Genomic DNA, 12,202 nt, shown 5'->3' with positions numbered 1-12,202 from the left:
GTATCTCTTTGGGGTATAAGCCCAGTAGAAACACTGCTGGATCAAAGGGTATGCGCAGTTTGATAACTTTTTGAGCATAGTTCCAAATTACTCTCCAGAATGGCTGGATGTGTTCACAATTCCACCAACAATGTATCAGTGTCCCTGTTTTCCCACATCCCTTCCAACATTCCCCATTATCTTTCCCTGTCATTCTAGCCAATCTGACAGGTATGTAGTGGTATCTCAGAGTTGTCTTAATTTGCATTTCTCTGATTAATAATGATTTGGAGCATATTTTCATATGTCTAAAAATAGTTTCAATTTCTTTGACTGAGAATTGTCTGTTCATATCCTTTGACTATTTATCAATTGGGGAATGGTTTGATTTCTTATAGATTAGAGCAGGACAGTCATTTCTTCATTTCTTATCAGACTGCTCTCCTTTGGATTCCTCCATCCTGCCTCCCCCCACCCATAACTTCTCTCCTACTCCTCCCTTATATGTTATCTTCTTTCTTTGGGATGCAAATTCATCCAGGGCAGGATTTGTCTTTTTTTTTTTTTTTTTTTTTAATTTGTATTGGTATTCTCAGTTCTTAAGCTTATGAGCAAGAATAACTAACCTAGCAAACCTAAGTATAATGAGAGGAAATTGACCTTCATTGATCATAATAGTAACAATAACTACCATCTGTATAGCATTTACTCTGTAAGCACTGTGCTAAGCTCTTTACAAATATTATTTCATCCTCACAGCAACCTTGCAAGATAGATGTTATGTCTTTCTGTCTATGAACAAGTGTTCTATGAGATGTGAACATAAGATTTGATTTCAATCTTTGTATTGGACATGAGTCTCAGTGGTCCTCCAATTCAACAGTTGGCTGAAGTTTGAATCCCCCTCTATAATATACTCTAGGATGACTGTCAGTCTCATGAAGAAGTCCATTTCATTTTCAGAAAATTGTAAGATGTCTTTCCTTCAATTGAACCGACATCTGTCCATAACTTCCTTCCATTGGTATTTGTTATGACCCTGGGAAGTAAACAGAAAAAATACATTGATTTTCCCATGAGACACTCCTTCAATTACTTGAAAATAGTTATTATATTCTATTTAAGTCTCTTTGTTTTCACATCAGACATCCTTTTTCTTAAACTAATCTTTATGTGATACAGTTTTGATTCTTCCTTTTCCCACTGTTCACTTTCCTCTAGACATGTTTTAGTTTTTCACTAATTCATCTAAAAAGTGGAGTCCAGAAAAGAAGGCAATATTCTAGATGTGATTATTTGTATTCATGTCTCTTTGTGTCCATAGGGTGATATCTTATTGAACTGTTAGTAGTTTAAGGGTACAGCTCCAATCTTTTTTTCTCCTGTGTGTTTCCCCTAGCTTCTCACACAGCATTTTCCTTCTCCCCTAGACAAAGGTCCACTTAAAAAAAAAAAAAGCTAACAAGAAAATTTCCAGCACTATTGCATAGGTACAGTCATGAAATATCACCACTTCTGAGAATACAATTGATTTCACCACAAGAGACGATGCTCATGAATGTGGTGGGTAGGAGTGATATATTATCAACTAAGAATTGTGCAAGAAAATGTTGCAAAGGATTTCCTCTAAGAGAAGTAGGCTGGTCATTTGACAAGAGGGAGACAGAAGAATAGGGACTGGATTTGTGATTTTATTGGTGTGCTCAAAGGAGGAAACTCCCATTACCAATATAAGCAGGACTTGCTCTGAAATTCTCAGTTATCTGGAGCAGAGTATAACTTATTTATAGTATACAATCAGTATGGGTCAGAAGCAGTGTTTGAACCCAAGTCTTCTTGACAGTGGAACCAACTCTCCATTTGATATGACATATTATAATAGAGTGAGAGCCTATGGAAAAATCAATATGTTGTAATGCTATGCCCAAGGAACCATAGGAGTATTCTCAAAATATTGGGATGGTGTTCCTATGAAAGACATATAGTAGAACACAGAGAAAAGTTACATTGGATGAGTCAACGTGAGAATGCAGTGATCTGCTTGGTTGGAGGAAGTCTATGCATTTGGACAATAAGAGATCAAACAGCATAACAAGATATTGCTGCTGTATGAAACAATTTTTAATCTCTAGCTCCATTAAATTCATGTTACATTTATTTTCCTCCAAATAACATAGCAACTGTTTTGAGGATAGAAGGAAATTCATTATGGTTCATATGGTTAATTGAGGTGTAAAAGTCCTTTTGATAGAGTAACAGACTAAACTAGATTATCCTCAGGATAAGTTACTGGGATAGGTTATGTGTCTCTTTTTTGGAGAAAATGAAAGGAAATCAGGTCAATAAATACAGCTGTAAGAAGAGTAGCTGACCTGGGGGAAGGGAGACTGCCTGAGAGGGGGGAGTGAGTCAGGGAGACTCTTAATTTAAATCTACAATCCTTGTTATGTATTAAGTGCCTGTAGACTTTTGTCTAAATTTTAATAAGGTACCTATAAGTTTGGTTTGCTTGATTGAATCCACCTGAATAATTTCCTGCCTATTTCAGCCACATTAATCATATGTAACATTTTCTGACACTTTTACTAATGTGGTAGAGGACATGGGCAAATGCTGCAGTTTTGCTCTTTATAGTATTTTTTAAAAGTCTCCACATTCACTGGAATGATTGGCAATTGCCTTTAGGAAAAGTTGGAATGTTATAGCACAACAGGAGGCGCCCTTTAATAAGACCTTACTAAACTAGGGGCTGCCTCAGCTGGTAAATGTGAACTGTTAACCAAGATGGCAGGAAAATGGGTGATCGGGCTAGGCAAATACTCCGGTTTGCTATGGATTTTCCTATAAAATGAGCAGAGATCACCAAGTGTCAAAGACTAATAAGAAAAGAAATTTAACAAGACCAGTGATTATTATTTTTATTGTTCTTATGATTGATACATAATTGAGAGACAACATGGCAGAGTGGATAGAGAGAACTCTTGGCTTCATGTTTTATTTCTGACATATATTACATGAATAAGTCACCTAATTTCTTCATCTTCCAGGCTATGCTCTAAGACCAGTGGCATCACTCAAGAAATGAGGGCCACTAAATCATAAAGACTAAAATGTAACTTTTTGAAAAATTAAAAAAAGGACTTATAATGTCACATTAATATTATGTTCTATTATATTTATATATACATATTTATTTATAAATATATGTTTATATATTTATATACTTGAAATAATTTAAATTACATTTTAATCTGGTTTCAAGGCATTTGGGAATGTTGGATTCAATGTCCCAATATCAAACACCTCTACTGTTAAGACTGTAAATTGCAGAAAGTTTGTAAAGATGCTTTGGTAAAGAAAATTTACTAAAGAGGAGATCTGTATATTTATGAAATCATGAGTCCAGTTGGGGGGAAAATTGATAATAATACTATATCTCTATTGAATTTATTAGCTTTTTTTTTCCCCTGAGGCAATTGGGGTTAAGTGACTTGCCCAGAATCACACAATAGTTCTTTTTTCTTTTTAATAATTAGTAGGCCCCTGAAGATTTGGGAAGCCTTCAAGGTTATTGCTAGGAAAAGTTACTCTTTTAAAAGGCAGTGAGACCTCATGTACACAGAGTATTGGATCTGGAATCAAGAAGACATATTTAATCCTGCTTCTGACATTTGCTAGCTATGTGATTATAGGTACATCATTTAAACTTCCTAGTTTCAATTTCTGCATGTGTAAAATAATGATAATAATACCTACCACCTGATAGTAAGATAATGTGTGTAAATTACTATATAAATGTTAGTTACTATTGTTATTCTATAAGCAGAGACAGAGTAAGGAAAGTAGGTAGCAACATAGCACATAGAGCACTGGGTCTGAATTCAGAAAGACCTGACCAACTAAGACCTCAACTCTTGCCATCTATATGCCTTTAGGTTACTTAATCTCCATATAACTCATTTCTCTCAACTATAAAATTGGGATTTATAATAGTATCTGCATCTCAGGGTCATTGTAAAGGTTAAATGAGATAATATTTGTAAAATACTTTGCAAAACCTTAGAGACCTAAACAAATGCTATTGTGATGAGAAGGATGAAGATGAGGAAGATATTATGGGAGAATGGAATAACCAGTAGACCTGGGTTTTCCTCCCAGCTTTGTCACCACTTGACTCAAAAAATACTCTGCATTTCCCTTCCCTTGGCTTTTATTTTTTTTTCACCTAGCGTTATATCCAGCCCTGACACGCTGTGAATCTTTTGGGTGCTGAATAAATTCTTTGGCTTTTTTCAGAAATAGGTGCTTCTGAGAAAAAATTCTATAGTCTTTTTTTCAAGAGACTAATCATCATACATATCCCAAACTAGAAAACTTCTTTGGAGGGAAATGAAACATTCATGTATAAATGAATTCTCCAAATTATAAGCATTATCAATAGTAAAACTATATAAAATAAAAGCTTCTTAAAAGGAAATCATTTAGTAGATGGAACCAAAGTAGAAATTATCTTCTGTATGGCTATCTACACTGGACAAGATCCTGGTATATGAGCTATACCTCTGATCCCAAGACAGTGTGAAACAGTAAATATTATATCCTGATAGAAGAAAGTACATTGGGGTTAACTAGACAGCAATGACAATTCTCATTTTGTACTCTTGGGGGCTGCCTGCTGCAACCTTTCAAGAGTCTAAGGTCTGCAGAGCTCTTTTTTTCAGCCTAAATACTGACTTACTTGGAGACCCTTGTGTGTGCTGCTTCTAAGTGTTCTGGCCCATAAAATGAGGTAAATTCCTTCCCATAATTTCCACCTACCTCCCTGCTCAGGGGTTGAATAGCTCAGGGAAAAAATTGTGTTCATTCCTCCCCTTCCCCCTCATTCAACTAGGGTGTAAAGATGTTGAAAAGCTTACAAGTGAATCTGAAAAATGCTCTGTGGTTTCTTGAATATTATTTGCAGGGAGACATCAGGGAAAAGTACATGAGAGGTGACCATTGTTTCTCAGTGTGGCTGTTCAGTTACCATCCAAACAGGCATGCAATAGTGCAACCAAGTGATATTACCACTGATTGTTGTTAATACTCCAATGTGAGAAAGACAGTTAATTTATAACTTCTTATAATTATGTCGTAAATGCACAAAAATCTTTCCTAGTAATTACCTATAAAGTATGTAAAAAATATAACTCTTTCCATTTATAGCTGATTAAACTAAAGCTGAATAATTAAGTAATTTGCCTGTGGTTGTCACACAATAAGTGCTAGAACCAGGATTCATATTCAATTGTCTTGTCTCCAAGGCTAAGTGTATGCTATAGGATGGGGCACTATCTTAAAAAAAAATCTGACTAAATTTAATAATATATGGCTATAAAATGTTAAAGATAGAGAAGAAAAAATGAGGTAGCAATATTTAACCAAGCTATTGTTAAAGTATGTCTGGAGCACCACTGGCATATATGTATGTGTATAAATAGATAAAGAAATAGATATAGATATATATGTATGTATAGTATGTGTAAGAACATATATCTGTATGTGTATGTCTTATATGCACAAAAATGTAAGAGTCTATCCTATGGAATCTATGGAAGTGAAAGAACTTGCTTGTACAAAATGATGACAACTTTCATTTGGATAGCATTTGGATAGATAGTATAAATGGATAATATTTATCTGGTCTGGAAAATCTGACTTTGAATTCTGCCTGAGACACTTATGTGATCCTGGGCAAGGCATTTGACCTCTATTTGCCTCAGCTTCCTTAACTGTAAATTGCCAATAATAATAGCATCCATCTTGCAGGATGGTTATAAGGATCAAATGAGATAACATATATGTAATTTCAGTTCTAAAGTCCATTAGACTGTGGAACTTTCCTGCTTTCTCCAACTCTGCCCTTGTAAAGTGACTAGTACATAGTAGGTTTTTTAAGAAGCATTTTCCATCACTACTACATAAGGTATAATTACCCAACGTCACACAGTGGGTATGTTTCAGAGGTAGGCCATGAAAGCCAGATCTATCAACTAATTCACATTCCCACAAGAGTTTTATTTATTTGTCCAGAAATGAGTTGTGGCCCTCACAGGGATGTTTTGGATGGTGTTTGATAACTAAGGTGCCTTTTAGTTCTAATATTCCCTAGCCAGGGAAGATTTTCTATGAAGAGAAGGCACAGCCTTAGCTAAATGAAAGATAAAATATGCTGTCCCAGGCACATGAGTAAGAAAGCATGAAATTTGCAGCGAGAGAAAATGGTCAAGGTGAAGCACTTCAGGAGAGTTTGCATGCTGTTGGCAGGAACGAACACACTCAGACCTTTGAAATCAGAGTCCTCAACTCAAATTTTTAACAACTTTGAACTTTTTACTAATTTTACCTCTGGCAAAAAAAAAAAGCAAATTGTTTCTAAGAAAGAAAGAGAAAAAGGGAAGGGCTTGAAAAGTTTCCTGGAGAAGAATATTTGAGAGAAACCATATTTTGATGAGTTAGTGCTAAATGAATTAGAAACATGTGGACTGAATTTCCCTTGAAATACAAATGGATCGAATAATTAATGAAGGACAAAAAAGCCATTTGGCAAAAATTCACGTGGGGTTTTGCTGAACCCAAAACATTTGAAAATATTTTGAAATATGCAAAAAAACACAATGCATCAGGATTTGTCCAGCCCTAGTCTGGTTTTAGAGAAAAAATATTATTCATAATTTATTGATCACTTAATGGAGCTCTACAGTGAATATTCCATGGTTATTGTGTTTAGGCATCCCTTAGACAGCCCAATGGTCAAGGTCATTCTCATATTCATTTTCATTTGGGGTCTGGAGGATGTGTACTGGCTAATACAATAGCCCCAGAAGAGCTCATTACCATTGCTTTAAACTCTCTGCTAAATGGGGCTTAGTACAGTAGAGTTTGTAAGCCTCCAGGCCATTCAGGTATTTTCACAGCAAATCTGGACCTTATGGTTCCAATATGGAGGGAGTCTTTAGCACTTTATTTCTTGGTTTGTTTTCAATCTTAAGCCTAGTCACAGCCTAAGGGAGCCCTTCAGTTGTTGGTGGAAACGGCCTTAAAAGGAAGAGTGATTCCCAGTACCTGGGGAAAGTAGTTGGGACAAAGGATCACAGATCTTTCAGCTGGAGAAAATCTTAAAGGTCATCTAATTTTAGAGTCCTTCTTTTTTAAATTTTGTAATTTCATTAACACAAGAAAATCCCACCACACAAAGTTCTGTAACCTGCTTTGGATTTTGGAAAGTTTATGCCTGGGAATCTTAGCTAGGTTCATTGAAAATATGTTCATAAGAATATAGGAACATAGATTTAGAGATTGAAGGGACTTTCAAGATCATGCAACCTAGCCCTTTCATTTTACAGATGAGGAAACGGAGGCACATAGAAGTTTAGGGACACAGCTGTGGCCAACTAGTATTTATTAAGTGCTTACTATATGTCAAACATCACCTCTCTTAACTAAGTGTTAAGTATTATGCTAAAGGCTAGGAATACAATAAAAGAATTTGTTCTTTTATTTGCCCTTAATAAAAGGCCCTTTTTGGCTTTTCAGAGGAGGAAGACAACACATAAAAGAAAGCTAAAAAGGGGAAGGAGTTATGAGTGAGGATGTAAAGGTAGCCTAGAGTAGGGAAATGCTTGAGAAGATCCAGGGGGCAGTCTGAGGAAGAATGAATGACATGATTTAGCTAGTCACCCTCCTTTAATTGAAGTTCTGGGAGGAGTCCTTCAATCAAGAAACTGTGTCAGGGATGGAGAATATTTTCAAGAATTTCTAATCTTTTATTATTCTCTTGCTGTCACCCTACAGTATTTGTGCAAATATATTTTATTAAAATATTTTGTTTTCCAATCACCAGAATTTCTTTCAGTGTCTCTTTTTCTGCTCTCTCCCAGGAAGCTATTCCATGTAACAATGTTTTAAAGGAGAAAAAGAGAAAAAGAAAAATCAGTAAAAACTGATTGCGCATTGAATAAAACCTGAAAAAAAATACAGCATTCAACTTTCATATACCTCTCACCTCAACAGAGAGGTGTGGGAATGTCTTTCCACTTCCTTTTGGGGGGGACAAGCTTGTTCTTTATAATTTCTCAACATTCACTTCTATTCTTTTGTGGTTATTGTTTTTCTTTCCATTGTTATAATCTCCATGTAAATTGTTTTCTTGGCTCTATTTATTTTACTCTGCACCAAATCATCTAAATCCATGGCTCTTAGTTTTATATATTTATCATTTCCTGCAGTACTGTAATGTGTTGTTTCAATATTCATGTACCACAATTTGTTTATTCAGCAATAATGAGCATTTACTTTTTTTTCCAATTCTCCATTGCCACAAAAATGCTGCTAAAATATTTTTTGTATACATGAACCTTCCTTCTTCCTAATTGTCTCTTTTTGGGATGAAAGTCTAGTAGCTCAATCTCTGGGCCAAAGAATATGAATTTTTTTGTCACTTTATTTGCATAGTTCCAAATTATTTTCCAAAATGGTGGCATTGATTCAGAGCTCCATGTGCTATTGTGCCTATCTTCTCACAACTTTTCCAGCACTGACTTTTTCCCTATTTTGCTATCTTAATCAATTTGCATCCCCTATATTTAATTAATTTCCAAATCTCGATCCATAACATTTTTCATAGCTGTCCCTTTCTTTGCACTCTACTAACTACTATTTTGGTCCAGGCTGTTATCACCTCTCATTTTCACTATTTCATCAATATACTAATTGCTTTTCTTGTTCTCATGCTTTTTCCTTTCACATCTATCTTCCACACACTGCCAAAATAATTTTCTAAAGCATGGGACCATACTACTCCCCAGTTCAAAATTCTTCATTGGTTCCTTATTATATCTAAGATAAAACTCCAATTCTTCATTTTGACATTTAAAGTCCTTCATAAAACTGGTTCCAGTCAATCTTTCCAGACTTATTTCCTATCATTCTTTTCAGATGAATGATGAACATATGAATGTAAATTTTAAAAAGCATTTGTTTTGTTTATTATGTGCCATATACTGTGTTAAATGATAGGACTATAAAATCAAGCAAGGAAGGTAGTCCTTGCTCTCAAGAAGCTTATGACAAAGACAACATTGAGTTAGGGATGGCATGGAGAAAAGCATGATGACATAGTTTGGAAATGTCCAGGAAATTGTGCAGTGACTTGGTTTCAGATAAAATAAGGAGAGCACTCACCTATCAGAGTCCTTCAAGACATCTTTATGCTTTGAGAGATTGTAACATTAAAAGTCCTCTTTTATCACTGTACTTTTGCAGAGGCTTCTCTTTTCTTTCCTCCCAGAAAACCCTCCTTTTTTCTCTCAATTACTTTATTACTGTTGAAAGCACTGCCATGTTTCCTTTACTATCTAATCTCACTCACCCTTCATATGTTGCCTTTTTCCAAGTTTTAAAATTATTTTTTCTGCACCATCTCTCATAAGAAATCCCCTTCTGTTCATACACATAATCATCACCTTAATTTGAACTCAGGAAGATGACTCCAGACAGATCCAACACTATATCCCTTGTGCTTGTCCTCTTGGATGCTTATCATTGTCTGAATTTAATTCAGTTCAATTCAGCAAATATTTTTAGCATCTCCTCTGTACCAAGTAGTAGGCTAGACATCAGAGATGCAAAATAAAAAAAAATGAAAAAAAATTCCTGCTCTTAAAGAAGTTTCATTATACATATTTATGTATATGCAAAATATACATAAATCAATGTGTAATATATATATATTTAAAATATAAAATAATTTCAATGAGACTCACTAACAACTGGGTGATTCTGGATGATTCAGAAAAGTACTCTTATGGAAGTTAATATTTGATTTGAACCTTGAAGAGAGGAGAAGCTTCAAGGAAGTGAGGTCAGAAAGGTATGCATTTCAGATAACATAAGGAAAGGTATGGAGGCAGGAGTATTGTGTAAAAACAGTGAATAAGACAGTTTTACTAAAACATATGGCATGAGATGAAATAATAACTTATAATTAGTCTGTAAGGAGAGGCAGAAGACAGATTGGGAAAGACTTCCAATAGAAAATAGGAATTTCAATTTCATCTAAAGGGTGATAGTGAAGTTTCTTGAGTAGGGGAGTGATATGATTGAGACTGCTGCTGATCAATCAATCAACAATTGTTAAGCATCTAATATATATCAGATACTGTCCTAGATATTAGGGACCTTAAGGTCAGGAATTTATTATATTCTATAGGGAGAGTCAATATGGATACATATGTATTTATGTATATGTGTATATATGTCTGTATGTATATACACATATGCATGCATGCAAAAATCTGTGAAATTTGATAAATACAAAATAATTTTGGAAGGTGAAGTCTAGGGAGCTGGGAAATTGTATAGAAGGTAGTATTTGAGATGAGCTTGAAAAGGAACAACATTGCACAAATAGACTACAATAAAAGATTGAAAGTTGTGTTTAAGTAACAGCAAGGCCAGTTTACCTAGATTGAAGAGTACAGAAAGAGGAGTATATATTATAATTCTAGAAAATCAATTTGATGTCAAATGATGAAAAGTTATAAATGCTAACTACAGGGGATTGTCCGTGATCTTTGATGTAACCAAGGAGCCACTGGAGTTTATTGAACAAGATAAAGATGTGGTCAAAATATCACTTAGGAAGTTTTTAGAAGATAGATTGACAGGAGAAGCTAGAAATGGGGAACCTAAATCAGAAGCTGTTCACATAAGAGATAGCAAGGACCTGAACCTTAGTTCATAGAAGAGTTGTAGTTTGAATGGAGAAAAGCAGACAATTGCAAGGGAGATGTCAAAGAGAAACCATAGACACTAATCTTGCTGCTTTCTGGGTATTCTGTACTGCAAGCTCTTTTTGGAGGTTTATTTCCATTTCCTAGTAAGCCAGGTTTCATCAGTTTTGATGCTTGCCTCGTGCAAATACTTCTTTGGTGATGATTTGGATTTCCCCTGGGTTGAGTGTGTGCTGCTAAACAGTTCTAGGAAGATGGAAGCATTTGGCTTTTTGAGTGGGTGGCCATATGACACATGGGTCATCTGAATGTGTGAGTGGTTTAATGAGAATCCTGACTCTAGGCAGTCATCAATTTACAACCCTAGAGCATGGGGAAACATTCCTCGCCATGACTGCAGTGGTTCCTTCTTTTCCAAGTCCCATCTGCCAATGAATCAGTGTTTTCCTCTTTTTCCATCTGAAAGAGTAAACATTATCTGTTTCTCTCCCTTCCCAGCCAGTCTGGCAGTCATTGTGCTTGTCAGAGAGCCATGGTTCACTGCTAAGAAATCTCCTGAGATGCTTATATGCAACTTCGCAGCCACTGAATCATACAATTTAGGCCCTGACATTGAGAGCACTGGTGTTTGGCCTCAGTCCACATAGCACTGTGATGGGTGATGTTTGCCTTTATTCAGTGGACCGAAGACTTTTCTAGTGACCTATAGACTAGGAGCTTAGATATGAACTAAGGAAATGCAGTGGGTGTGCTCAGAGCAGCCCCTCACCCTTCCCAGCCCCATCTTGGCAAGCTCCCGCTAGCCAGAAGCACATGGCCTCCCAGCCCCTAGGCCTTCCCCCTATAAATTTTTTGGACAGTAATAGAGAAAAACAAACAAAACAATGGAAATATATTTCATTTCTTGGAATAAGTAGCTGGGAGAAGAAAAAATATAATGAAGTAGCAATAGCTTTGTTTGATTTATAAGGATGAGCTCACTTTTCTTTTTATTTGTCTGAATGCATGTGCAACATTACACTTTGATGTGTCTCCTTATGCTTGTTTGTATGAACATCCTGGGATTCAAGTCTTTCAAAGCAGTGACTGAGAAGGGTCCACATTAATGTCTAACCAAGGAAGGTTTGGAGGAGCAGAGTGAGCTGGAGGAGAAGGATGGAAGGTATTGCAGCTGAAAAAAAAAGAGAGGTTTTAGAAGACCTCTGATTAAGCTCCTAGTTTTTAGTCAGTAGTCAAGAAGTATTTGTAAAGCATTTACTATAGGCTACTCACTATACTTAACATTAGGAATAGAGAGAAAGGCAAAAACAGATGACTGCATTTATGGAACTCATATTCTAATGGAGGAAGTCACATGGAAATAACTATGTGCATGCAAGATACAATGTATATGGGAAATAATCTCAAGATATAACATTCCAGGTGTGCAGGATAGTCAGGAACTAGTATCC

The sequence above is a fragment of the Antechinus flavipes genome, chromosome 4, assembly GCF_016432865.1.
Source record: "Antechinus flavipes isolate AdamAnt ecotype Samford, QLD, Australia chromosome 4, AdamAnt_v2, whole genome shotgun sequence".
In the NCBI taxonomy this organism is placed as follows: Eukaryota; Metazoa; Chordata; class Mammalia; order Dasyuromorphia; family Dasyuridae; genus Antechinus; species Antechinus flavipes.
The sequence above is the reverse complement of the archived record's forward strand: the minus strand, read 5'-3'. Positions refer to the sequence as shown.